Source organism: Garra rufa, chromosome 4 (assembly GCF_049309525.1).
Source record: "Garra rufa chromosome 4, GarRuf1.0, whole genome shotgun sequence".
Classification (NCBI taxonomy): Eukaryota; Metazoa; Chordata; class Actinopteri; order Cypriniformes; family Cyprinidae; genus Garra; species Garra rufa.
In genome coordinates, this window is record NC_133364.1 from 35,731,439 (window position 1) to 35,745,143 (window position 13,705).

The window sequence follows — 13,705 nt, forward strand, 5'->3', positions numbered from 1 at the left end:
GAGCAAGACAAGATGAGCTTTTGAGATTAAAAAGTACATAAATTGTAATAAAAAACAAAAAAATGGCAGATAATTGCCAAATGCAGATGTGCAAAGCTTGTCAGATCAGTCTCAAAAAGACTTGAGGCTGTAAAGCTGCTTCAACGATGTACTGAATACTTATGCAATGGACTTATTTCAGTGATTTATTTTTAATACATTTGTAAAATGTGCAAATCTGGTTTTTGCTTTGTCATTAGTATGGTGTATGGAGTGTAAATTCTACAAATGTATTAAAAATAAAACACTGAAATATGTACATTGCATAAGTATCCTTAAGCTTTGCACGTCTGCATTTGGCAATTATCTGCCATTCTTTGCCTCACATTTTCACCTCTCCATCTCTGTCAGACATTTTCTAGAGTCCTAGTTGTTCCAGTCGTCTTCCATTATGGAGAATGCCTTTGTCAACCTTCAATGCAGCAGATTTGTTTCTGAACTCTTCCCTAGATCATCGCCTTAACACAAGTCTGTCACTGAGCTCTACAGGCAGTTATCTTGGTTTTTGCTCTGATATGCATTTTCAGCTGTTAGACCTTTTCTGAGAGGTGTGTGCCTTTCTAAATCACACTCATTCAAATGAATTTGCCACAGTTTAAGTCCACTCCAAGCGTAGTAACATCTAGAGGCAATATGAATGCTCCTGAGTGTCCCAGAAAAGGGTATGAATACTTATGCAACGGGATCTTTTCAGTTTTTTATTTCTAATAAAGTTGCAAAGTTGTTACAGACCTGTTTTGTGCTTTGTCATTATGGTGTATGAGATGTAGCTTGATGTGGGGGGGGAAAGTAATTCAAAGCAGTTTAACATAATGCTGCAACAAAACAAAATGTGAAAAAAATGAAGGGGTTATTCAAGTTGTCAACAGCCAGAAAGATCACAACTTTACTTTTTTTTTTTCTGCAATCTCTCCTGCGCATAAAAAGATCTAGAGATCTAATTCCTTGAGTGAAATTGCTAAGTCAAGCCAGTCTTGTCTTTGCACGTTTAAAGGAAAACACATTCTTGGCTGCTGGTATTGTGTCCTAATGCCAGATGTCCCACCCTGTCTGACAGCTTTTCTCCTAAACATAACAAGCAGGGCCCGTATTCACAAAAAGTTTGATCTTAGCACTAAGAGTTCTTCTAAATAGAAGTAAAGCTTTTTAGCTAAGAGCTTTCTTTTAAAACCTATTCACAAAGCTGCTGAGACAAACTAAGGAATAGAGAGAAGTCTTAAACTAAAAGTAAGGGGCGTGGTTTAACTTGTTGCTATGGATGATGTCAGCATGCTTATTAACTATGCACACTGTGATTGGCTGATAGGGGAGGAGTCTCTGCCAGAGGTTTGTTCATAGAAATATTGTAGAGTGCGATATTATGTTGCCATATTTAAATAAAGGTTTGAAAATGCATACCAAGTGTCACTAATTAAAGTATGTGTTCATCTGATTGTCTGCCTTTCATAAACATTTAGCTGAGATGCATATAAACAGCCTTTTTAATTAACAGAATAGAATAATCATGGCTGAGAGTAAGACATACAAACGTGCAAGGATGCAAGAACAGATATTACTTCTGGGTAATGAAAACAAGGATATAACCAAAGGTAAATTTTGAGTTGGGATAACTTCCAAAACCACAGAAAGTTGTGTGGGAAAACATATGTGTGCAAAATGCAAAGTGTTTTTAAAAACGTTTAAGTTCCGAGGTAAATTGCCAGCAACATTCCTTTTAGTATAGTTGGGATGTGGTTTTAGAAGGTTCTCTTCACTACTAACGTTTCACAGATTTTGGAGCTAGTTTTTAATGCTTTAACTCTTTGTGAAATACTCTTAGAGCAAAAATGTAAGAGTCCTAAATTTAGGACTGACACGGCCATTCTTTTTTAAGATTTTCTTCTAAAGTTATGAGCTACTTCTAGCCTCAAGATGTTTTGTGAATATGGGCTTAGGTCAACCCCTCCAAAGAAAACAACCTTTTCTCTGTCTGAAAATAGCAGTAAATTTGCATTCATTCTTGTTAATACACTATTTAAAAAATAATAATAATTTAATAAAAAACACACATTTTCCTGACAGCAGGGGTGCCAGAAACCAAATCCACTAAAATAGATAAAACCTATGTATATAATTAAGACTAATTTGTATTTTTATATACAAAAATTTAATAAAACATTTAAATGTAGGTTAACTATACTTTTGCATTGTCTCATTTTTCATGTAAAACGTATAAACTAAAAAGGCAAATAGGTTAATTATCTTATTGAAGCACGAAAAGTCCTTACTGCATACATTTTTGTTTGCCGATTGCTCAGCTCAAAGTTTGCTGCCCCCTTTGGTGCGGATCTTTTTGGCACCGAGATCCAGCTGAAGAGCTAGTCTCCATCTGCTTCCAAACAAACTCTAGTAAGGTTGAATGGATGGACCAATGAATGGATGTCCTTAGCACATGTGTTGATTTGTTTACAACTTCTGGTTCACCTGCAAATAGAGCAGTGTAAAAGCGAACCGCACCAAACAACACACACAAAAAATCTGGACCAAAGCATGTGAACTTGTGTACTTTTTCTGGTGTGAATACACCCTAAAGGCGTGTTCACGCTTGGCGTCTTTTTTCAAACTGCCAGCGTTTGTTTTACATTATAATCCTATGGAGTAAACTGTGTTTTCAAAAAAGTCCTGAGCTTCTTTTTTTGCAGCTCGGAGCGTCTTTTCAAGTTGAAAAAAGTTGAACTTTTCTGAAGAAAACGCCCTACGTCAAGCGCTTTTTTGAGAGCTGACCAATGACAAGCGAGCAGCTAGACCTGTCGTGTCCATAACAACAAGAAAAATCGGAAAGGTGCCGTTATATAGACTTTTATTTTATTGTTGTGAACCGGTGTTGTGCCTTTTTTCGACCCCTGCCAAATTATGACCCCCTCTCATTGAAACCGCTACCTGATTGCCTAATCCTAACCCCACCCCTAATCCTAACCCCTCCCCCACACCTAACCCTAAACCTACCAATACTAGGGGGGTAGTAATCTGGCGGGGGTCAGAATTGGGCACAACACCGGATTCGCCTCCCCGTTAACTTGAAAAATCGTCGTGCAGCATTGCTAGCTTTTTGAGCCGCATATCGACATGTAACGTTACAGTAGCGCCGTTGCGCTTCGGGCTTCCCGTCCCCCCTCTCTCTCTCTCCCACTTCGCTTCCTGTCTAAATACTGTCCTATCAAATAAAAGGCAAAAATGTCAAAAAAGAAGAGTTCGCTTCCTCTTTTATCAACATTTCTGCTCCACACATAGGCTACTGTTGCAGCTGTTGTTATAGCAACAAAAAGACGCCCTCTGCTGCAAAGCGTCCAGATTTTTTTGTAACTAAAAAAGCGCGCCTGTCAACTTTTTCTTGTCAAAAAGGACGCCAAGTGTGAACACAGCCTTAGACTGTATTTCAACAAGTCGGAACACAAGACACAGAACAGGGTTGTGAAGTGTAATCTGCAAACAATCGATTTTGCATGTGTGCTGTTTTTTTCGGTTTCACTTTCGATTTCGAAATTGATTACATTCAGCGAAACTGGGAGAGGATCTCGCATCTTGAAAAGACAGAGCATCTTGTTTCCCTTCTCAGGAAACTGGGTTACATATGTAACTACTGTAACTTATGATTAGCTCAGGGTTTCAGAGTAGCTTCCCCATCGAGTTATCCGTTATTTCTCAGGTGTGGTGTGTGAGCGTGTGAACTAGTTGCAATGTGTGTGTCCCACAGCGCAAGACTTGAGAGCCCTAGGGCCAAATCACTTTATTAGTCATACAGTGAACTCTTTTGAAACCAAATCAACAACCAATTCATGTAATAAATTAAGTAAAAAGACCTGCACCTGAGTACACCAACAACACATTCTAATCAACCAATAGATACACTGTTAAGTTTTTAATCTCAGAGTGTTTTTGATCTTAGCTGTAATGTTGAATATGGTGTAAGTGTGTGGTGTGGTTATGTAAAATCCTTGTTTTAGTAAAGGTGTGTTCTCTAAATACACCTCCCAAAGCAGCTCTGTACATGACTCTGCATGAATGTGTGCATTACACCTTTTGTTGAACCTTCTGGTTCAACCATAACAATAATTTTTCAGACTATTCGAGCAACTGTAAAAGCAGTGACGTTTTGCACCCTTGTTTATTTTTTACAAGTTTCCGCCTTAAATATCACTTTTTTTTTGTATTTCCTCCTCATTAAACACGCCATTGATAACATTGCCTCTTGTTGTTTTCCTGTGTCTATGTGAATGTCTTTGTAGCTGTTAAGTACAGTGCCTTGCGAAATTATTTACACCCCTTCATTTTTTTCATTTTGTTATGTTGCTGCCTTATGTTAAACTACTTTTTTCCCCCCACATCAATCTACACTCCCTACTCCATAATGGCAAAGCAAAAAATAGGTTTTTAACATTTGTGCAAATTTATTAAAAATCAAAAAGTGAAAACATCCCTTTGCATAAGTATTCATACCCCTTTCTGGGACACTGGAAATTTAGCTCAGGAGCATTCATATTGCTTCTAGATGTTCCTACACTTGGAGTGGAGCTAAACTGTGGCAAATTCGTTTGAGTGAGTCTGATTTAGAAAGGCACACACCTCTCAGAAAAGGTCTAACAGCTGATAATGTATATCAGAGCAAAAACCAAGATAACTGTCTGTAGAGCTCAGTGACAGACTTGTGTTAAGGCGATGATCTAGAGAAGAGTTCAGAAACAAATCTGCTGCATTGAAGGTTGACAGAAGCATTCTCCATAATGGAAGACGATTGGAACAACTAGGACTCTAGAAAATGTCCAAGCTGACAGAGATGGAGAGGTGAAAAGGTGAGGCAAAGAATGGCAGATAATTGCCAAATGCAGATGTCCAAAGCTTGCCACAACATACCCAAAAAGACTTGAGGCTGTAAAGATGCTTCTATGTACTGAATACTTATGCAATGTACTTATTTCAGTGTATTATTGTTAATAAATTTGTAAAATTTGCAAATGCTTTGTCATTATTATGGTGTATGGAGTGTAAATTTGACAAATTTGTTAAAAATAAAACACTGAAATAAGTACGTTGCATAAGTATTCATACCCTTAACTCAGTACATAGTTGAAGCACCTTTACAGTGAATAAACGTCAAATTGTTTGGACATGGCCGTATTACTCTTCTCAGATTGATGGCAGCAACAAATGCTTCTCTAAGATGATTGCTGATGTCTTACCTCCGTGGCATTGTGTTAAGACACACCTGAAGGCTCCAGACCAGCAAACTGCCAAAGCTTTTGCTTTTATAGAGGCGCTCAAACTTGCTGATGATCCGTTAATCAAAGGTATTTGATTAGCAGTGCTTGACTGTTATTTACCCTCTTTATTCAAATGTTAACAGTAAGGGTGTCCTAACTTTATCACACATGGCTTTTCCATTTTACCTTTATTTTTGTTCAGTAAATAATGACACAGTGCAATTTGTCATGTGTTGTTGTTCATCTGAGGTTTTGTTTTCCAAATTTTAAGACCAGCCAAGGACCAGATTTTTATTTTTATGATGTCCTGATACGGAAAACCATGAAATTCAATAGAGTGTCCTAACTTTTTCCACATGACTCTACATGTAATAGAATTGTGAAATTTAATTACAAAATAAATGTAACTGTAATCAGTTACAGTTACTGGGTAAAAAATGTGTATTTAAAGCTGCAGTCCATATGTTTGGCCTCTTTGTCACCATTTCTATTTGAATCCTGCCATTACAGATATTAGGCAAAGGAGAAGTGCTCATTAATACAGATTTAGACAGATTTGTGAACAAATAGGCCTTTTTTATGTACATTGAAAAAGTCTTAGATCTTTGAGTTCAGCTCATGAAAAATGGGGGCAAAAACAAAAGTGTTGCATTTATAATTTTGGTCAGTGTATATACAAATGTGTATATGGAGAAGACAACATACACCCTATACACATTGTTCTAATTGTTTTGTACCATATAATAGTTCAGGCTTATTATATAGATGACATAAATTCAAAAGAAGATCCATTGTTCAAGTAAGTCAGCCAATATGCATTTAACATTATTTTGACAATTTGCTGAACTGGATGGAGGAAAAAAAGTGCAACTTATACAATTTTCATTAAAAAAGGTATGTAACATGATCATAAGATAAATGGCATTCATATTTGTATAAAATAGTAAAGACTGAAAAAACATCAACAATAACGAGTATTTTTCTAGTAAGCCAGCAAGCAACAATAAATGCAATAAATAGACTAGTGTTGCACAATCAATCAAGTAATTTCATGTTTTATGTTAAACAATTTAACTTAATTGGTAATATTATATAAGGTCCTTTCATTAGATTTATCAGTGCAGTGTTGAGGCACAAGATGGATGAGGCAGAATTCAAAGTGCTTGCTGAATTTAAAAGGTTTGGAAAGTCTTATCAGAAAAAAAAATCATATTTTTCAGAAGATCTAAAAGCTTTGCTATTGAAAGTAAGTATTTCAAATGCACACCTGGATTTATTACCTTTACTGTTCGTGTAATGATTTAGAACTTTATGCTTTTTAGATGACGTTTTGTATTATGTTCGAAAAGCCAGGGATATTGTAGGGATGGATTCCCAAAGCTCACACCAACAAAAGAAGGCTACCAGTATATCTGCGTAATGGTAGATTACTTTGGTGGTGTGAGGCTTTCCATTTCACCGGCAGAGAGAACGATCCTGAACTAAATATTAGTATAAATGTTTTGGTGCGTTCTGTGTTTACTGAACCAATCAGATAAGAGTAAATGGAGAGTCCGCGAGGGCCTCATTTGATTGGCTACAAGAAGGTGGTGGACCCGCCCACTCTCTCTCAGGCTTGCAAAACTGAGTAAGTGAGAAAATCGTGCCAAAAGTGTAAGCGCAGATAAAAGAAAGATGGAGCTGTACATATAGGATTATTACGGCAACGTTTTGCCCTACGTTCACAACAAGCATTTAGACATTTGCAACAGTTTGTTTTTACACATACAGATTGGTTCAACGCAGTCAATACGTTTTGCAGTTCTTTAAACTGTTGTTTTCGCGTGCAAATCACTGTTCACAGGCTTGCAGTACTTTTGACCGTATTTTGGCGAAAACAACGTGCCAAAAGTGTAAGCGCGGAGAAATGAAAGTTGGAAGAATACAGACCATTTTTATTTTGCATTAGCATGAAACGCGATTTACACCTATACAAAGCTTCTCTTGCGCATGCAATCATTTAGGCATTAAAATATCTCCATACGTATTATCTGCAATTTGGTTGTGAGGCTAGGTACCCATGTGAGGGAGCAGAGTCCTATGAGGTGAGCACATTTATGCATGTTCACAGCTCAACTTTTGAAATGCCAACATTGTTTCTGTTATTTCTTGTTCAATGTGTATGCACAGTTTGCACAAAGTGTGGAGGAAATGGTTGCAGAGAAGTGCATTTCTGAATGGATATAACAGCAGGACATGTTGTGCTAAATAGTTAAAGACAATATGGCCCAGATGGAAAAACAAGAGAGTGAAAACTAAAAAAGGAAAGGCTGTTGCCATGCAGGTTGGAGGCAGAGTACTGAGCCAAAACAAAAGAAGTCAGCAGAGAAAGGGGGCAAACTAGACCCTGATTATTTTGGGCCATACACCATCACTAAAGTTGATGGAAAAAGTCTAGACCTTATGGATGACAATGGCAAAATATTGCCCAGGGTAAACCTTGATCACCTGGTTGACTTTTTAGAAGATCCTCCACCAAAATCAAGAAAAGGTCACCACATTCACTTACACATTAACAACCCTGACCCCATCTCTCACATTCATCTCTCCTATCACCCTACCAATTCCTCTGGAAAACATTCTCTGTCCTCCACTGCCGCCAGTGGCCTCCTCCTATTTAGTTATTTTTTTCTGAAATTATTCATAGTATTACAAGACATCTGGGCAGGAAAAGTCAGAGGAAGATTGTAAAGCAAGTTAGAACCATATCAAAAATTTACCTGGGACCTTGGGAGAAGCTTGAGAGTGAGGTGAGCTTGGTCTTCACAAAATGTAAAGTAAATTCTTGATTTATTGGGAGTTTGATTTTTATTTTAAATATGTTCAAGCATTCAAGTACTGAACAGTGAAAAATAGTTTAGCCACTTTTTTACTGAGGTTATCAATGCATACCTCAATTGCATATCAAGAAGTTATCCAGGAAAAGCTAGAGTCATTGAATGACGACTTGGGTTTATGTCTTCTCAAAGAATCAGGTTTTTAAATTAGATTAATTTGGGTTGAAAAATGCATGTGATAATATAATGTAAAACAACTTCATAATGTTGCGCAGAACCTCTTGATAACCTGTGTTTGGCTTGTGGACAACAATATCCCCACATATCAGACCAAGTAGACATTTGGGTATGTCAGGTGTCAGCAATTTAGTCCTGTATTTCCCCCCTTGTTATCTCGTTTGTAACCACACCCCTGTTCCTTGTATATAATGTTCATTGTGCCTCACTCCCCTGGTCGGTGATTAAGTGTTACTTTGGTCTGGTTTTTGTTCAGTGTCTTCACTTTGTTTTCAATTAATATCTGTTTATAATGTACTCTGGTTTCCTCCAAGTTCCTCTGGCTCATCTCCCACAGCAGTTTGTGACATTAGGATGGTTTATTTATTGATTTATTATAATTTGAAACAATAAAATTAAACTTGCATGACTATGTTAATTCATGCTTTTATAATGAATGTGATTTTTGCAAAGGCTGGTATCACTGAGACTGCATGAGCAGGCCAAGTTTGGAGACAGTTTTTATTTGTCCTGGATGTCATGGCCCTCTGTAAATTGTTAGTGTAATTTATGTCAATCCTGTTGCCCCCAATACCTTGTCGTCCAGCCCCCTCTGGAACACGCCATATTGTGCAAGCTCACCCCCACATAGCGCAACAACGGCTCTGACCACCAACCGGGCCCCGAATTACCCCAAAGTTCTACCCTAATCCTCAGCCCAGAACCGCTGGCCATTCTCAAGTCCAGCTCACAAGCCGTGAGAAAGTCAAGCACGCGGGCCTCGAAAACGTCAAGTCTGCTGGCTGCCTCCGAGTCCAGTCCGCCGGCCACCGCCGAGGCAAGCCCGTCTATCTCTCCTATGGCAAGCCCACCGGCATCTCCTTCATCAAATTCATATATTTAAGTAGTTAGTAGTAACTAGGAAAACAGTTAACACAAAGCAAGTTCAGGGGTGCAAATTGGCCTCACAGAACGAGACGCATGTGAACACAAATAGCACTGATTACTAGACATTATGACTCAAATGTCGAAATATCCACTAAAAGTAATAATACTGCATTGGTTTTTTTTGGCCTGGATGATCCAAATGCAAATTTATCTAAAATATGAGAGGTACACAACCAAATGCAACGGAACACCAACATTTTAATTATTAATACTGTGTGTACACTTTCAGTACTAATATGTACACTTTAGACACTAACAGGTACTAATATATATAGGTACTAACAATAAGCACCCTTCTGGTACAAAGGTGCATCTTTTGAAAAGGTACCATTCCAGTGACAGCTTTTGTACCTTTATTTCTAACGGTGCTTTCACACTGGCACGGGGCGAGCGGGGCGAAGCGAGCGTTTTCAGTTCATTCACATGGAAGTTGCGCGTAAACGGTCGCGTGGTGCATTTTGGGATTGGAAGCGGCGCGGAGAAAGCGTTGAGAGCAGCTGAGAGCGTCAAAAGGTTGGCCATTCCTCAACTTTATGCAAGTCTCGAGCGCAAAACGCTGGGCGACAACCAATCGCTGTGAGAAGTAGGCAAGGCAACTATGACGCATGTTTCCGAAACTGGTGGATTACTGAGCTGAAATCACATAGTATTGAAAAATAAATGTACATTGCATGTTTTCATTATATGCAAAAGTTTATTTTGTGAACCGCCATTAAAAAAGACAAATGAAGCGCAAACAGGGTGTAAACATTGTTTTTCAGAGGCGTGCTCTGCTCTAAATTTGACACTCCCCAAAGCAGTGGCGTTGTGGCGTTGCCAGCGGCACTGAGCATGGATTTGATGCTGTAGTGTGAACGCGCCGTAAAGGTGCGTTCACACCGGACACGAATGAAGCAGCAAGCGCGAGTGATTTACATGTTAAGTCAATGCAAAGACGCGAATAGCCATCCTGCGGCGCGAAACGCGCGAATGAAGCGGCGCGCATTGAGCATTTCAAGCGATTGCCGCGCCATTCGCGCGAATCACTCGAAACGCGCGAGTTCAAAAATCTGAACTTTGGCGAAAATCCGCGCCACGTTAACCAATCAGGAGCTTGCTCTTGTAGTGACGGAGGCAGAAATCCGAAACAACAATGGCGGACAAAATCACCGTTGCTGTCTGTGGTCACTCGGAGCTGTACGATACATCTTTGGACTTTTGTAGAAACAGGAATAAAAAGGATCTTGCTAGGAAGAAAGTGAGTGAAGCGGTCGGACAATCTGGTTAGTTTTAAAAAACGCTCTTTACTCAATTTGACCTACATATACATACATATTGAGACTACAAGCAAGCTAAAGCTGGCAAATTGAGCTCATTCACCTATTTATAACTACTTTCCCACTGACGAGTGGCAGAAGCCCGTCCCATGACGCGAATTCGCGTCTGTTGTGAAGAAAATGTCACGCGCGAATGACGCGAGTAAACTCAAATGTTCAAGCGTTTTTCCGCGCAAGTCGCGTCCGGTGTGAACGCACCATAAGAGTGTGGAAGCAGTTAAGCGTGACATCATAATTGGAACATTAGAATGTTCAGAATCTGTGGAATTCTCAGTCTGTTTGACTACTGCAAAACTCACTCTGCTTTTCAGCAACATTTTCTCTTCTTGATAGCACACATAATTCAATAGTCTGATATATTTAACATGCAAGATTGCACGGTTTACTTGAAGACTCCATCCGACTCTCAGCAAAAGTCAAACCATGCTGATCACCGCTAGTATGCTGTTGATGTGGTGGTTCTCCACCAGGATGAAGAAAGATTCACCTGATACAATGAATTTGGAGAACAATAATCAAGGTAAGGCCATTGGTGTTTAAAATGTAGAAAACCAAACACAGTTTTTAAAATAACCTTTTGTGTAATCACGATAGAATGTAAAACATTTAAAAAAAAAGATTTTGGTCAAACATTTATGAAACAAAATCTATGATGGAAGTCCACCCTGTTAAAGCCAACAACAGTTTAAAAGATTTAAGATTTTAAAGTTTGGGCATTGTGTACATTATCTTACAAAACTGATGCTGATCCCTTTTCAAATCTTATTGGGTGATTATATATAAACTGTGTTTTCAGATAACGTTACAAATGTATGAAAGACATTTTTTACTTTTTAAAGTAAAACATCACTGATGCTCCAATAAACGCATTTATTTATCTATTTGTGGCAATATAAAATAGTCATTTAAAAGAAAAGTATCAGTGTGGACAGAATTATCACTACTTTTTTAACTTTAGGGCGAGACTCCACAGTTGAATATGGTAAAAAAAAAAATACCTAATAGTTATTGATTAAACTGATAATTGCTAGCTTTTTTTGTATTACAAGTTTTTTTTTTTATGTTAGGTTTAAATATACAAATGAGGCATTATTTAATAAAATATGCGCAAATTTGCATGGATTTCTAGTAGAAAAGTTTAAACACTGGATGAAGTCAGTTTCAAAATTCTCTGTGAAATCCCTCTGTAAAATCATTCAGGATATAGTCAGAATATAAGTGTAAAGTTTGGTGTGTGTAAGTGAAGTGTAGGAGAAAAAAATATATTTTTGAGAAAACAGCCTTACAAATTATGCAATTAAAATCTATTGTCACAAATGGATACAGTGCTATGAAAGAAACACTTAACAGTTTATTTTGGATGTTTTCCACTAGTCTGAAAAAAAAGCACTTCATGAAAAACCAAAAAGACCAAAATCTCAAACTTGACAGGTGCATGAGAAAACTGTTTTTCCCTGCAGTATTTCCTCCTAATGTAAATGTAGCTTCCACTACTACTGTGTATTTTCTCACTGTTCACTCTGACTTCAGATGTGACATTTACATTTTTGCATGTACACTATTTAATTCAACCTAAAAAGGAACAAATGCAATTTTTTTTTTTTTTTTTTCATATTGCCCATTCCAGAGTGGACATTTTGAGGCTCAATAACTTGAGGAACACACACTAAAAACTGTTATTATATTTGCTAAATGTAAACATTCGAGAGAAGTATTCAACTAAATTCAAAATAATGTGCAGTATAATCCCAGTTACCATTATACAAATAAAAATGAAATAGATTTAATAGTATAATATTGCCCTCTTGCTTTGCTACAGGATGTCAGACCAACAGTGTCTCTAAAACTGCCAATGTCTCTGATACTGCAACTGTCTCTAAGTCTGCAGATGCCTCTTGCACTGGAAATGCCTCTCAGACTGTTATTGACTCCAAGACTGCTACTGCCTCTGAGCCTGGCGATGCGTTTGAGACTGGCAATGCCTCTAGGACTGATAGTGCCTCTCACCCTGTCGAAGCCTCCGAGACTGCCGATACCTCTCAAACTGCCACTGACTCTCAGACCAGCACTACTTCTGAGACAACACTGCCTCTTAGACTGGCACTGTCTCTGAAACTGCCTTTTAGAAGGTCTCTCAAACTAACACTGCCTCTCAGAGTGTCACTGTCTTTGAGACTGACACAGCCCTTCAGAGTAGTACTGCCTATCCAACTTAAACTTCCTCTGAAACTGAAGCTGCCTCTTAGACCGGCACTGCCTATTTTTTTTTTTTTTTTTTTTGCAGTTTAGTCACAAATAGGTTACATTTGTTTTTATATAGTGTACTTAAACAACAAGTTTACTTAATCTGGTATATCAATTATATTTAAGTGTACCGACATATTTAAGTTAATTCAGCTGTATGCTTGTAACATTCTGCTATATGTGTGATTTTTCTGATTTTCTCGCAGTTCAACTTGTGAACATTGAGGTCTACCTGAGTTAATTACATCCAGCTGATTGACTTTAATTGCTGACCTACTAAGAAAAAGGGTGAATGTTGTTTAAGTGAGCACTGAAGATAGCAATGTGCTAAAACCTCTGCTTGCTCATGTCTGTCTGTTTTTAACTCGCACATGCACTTTGCACTATGCAGTTTATAAAATAAAAAAGATGTTTCTCTCTTTTAGACTTATACGAATACATTCGCAACATACTGCTGTAAAAAATTTAAGAAATACTTATGCTGCACATAAATAACCCCATAGCAGATCTATACATGTGGAGCTGGGGAAGGTAAAGGGTTTCTGAAGTGCTTTGTAACTGCTGCAGCAAGCACTAGCTGAGTATTTAAATGCTGAGCAGATGTTAATTGGCTGCTGTGAAAAAGAAACTAATCAGCTGAAGCATGTGAATGATGTGATTATATATTAGATTGCCTGCGCCATCTACAGTTTCATCACAGAACTGTATTTCTGCAGCAAAAAAAAAAAAAAAAAAAAACATGGTCTGGTTTCACAGACAGGGTTCAGACTAACCCAGGATTATTTAGAAGTATTTTTTATAAATGTGCCTTCGGAAAAAAAAAAAAAAAAAAACATTACTGGTGTCTATTTTAAAACAAAACAAAGGTACTGATTTATTTTAAAATCAG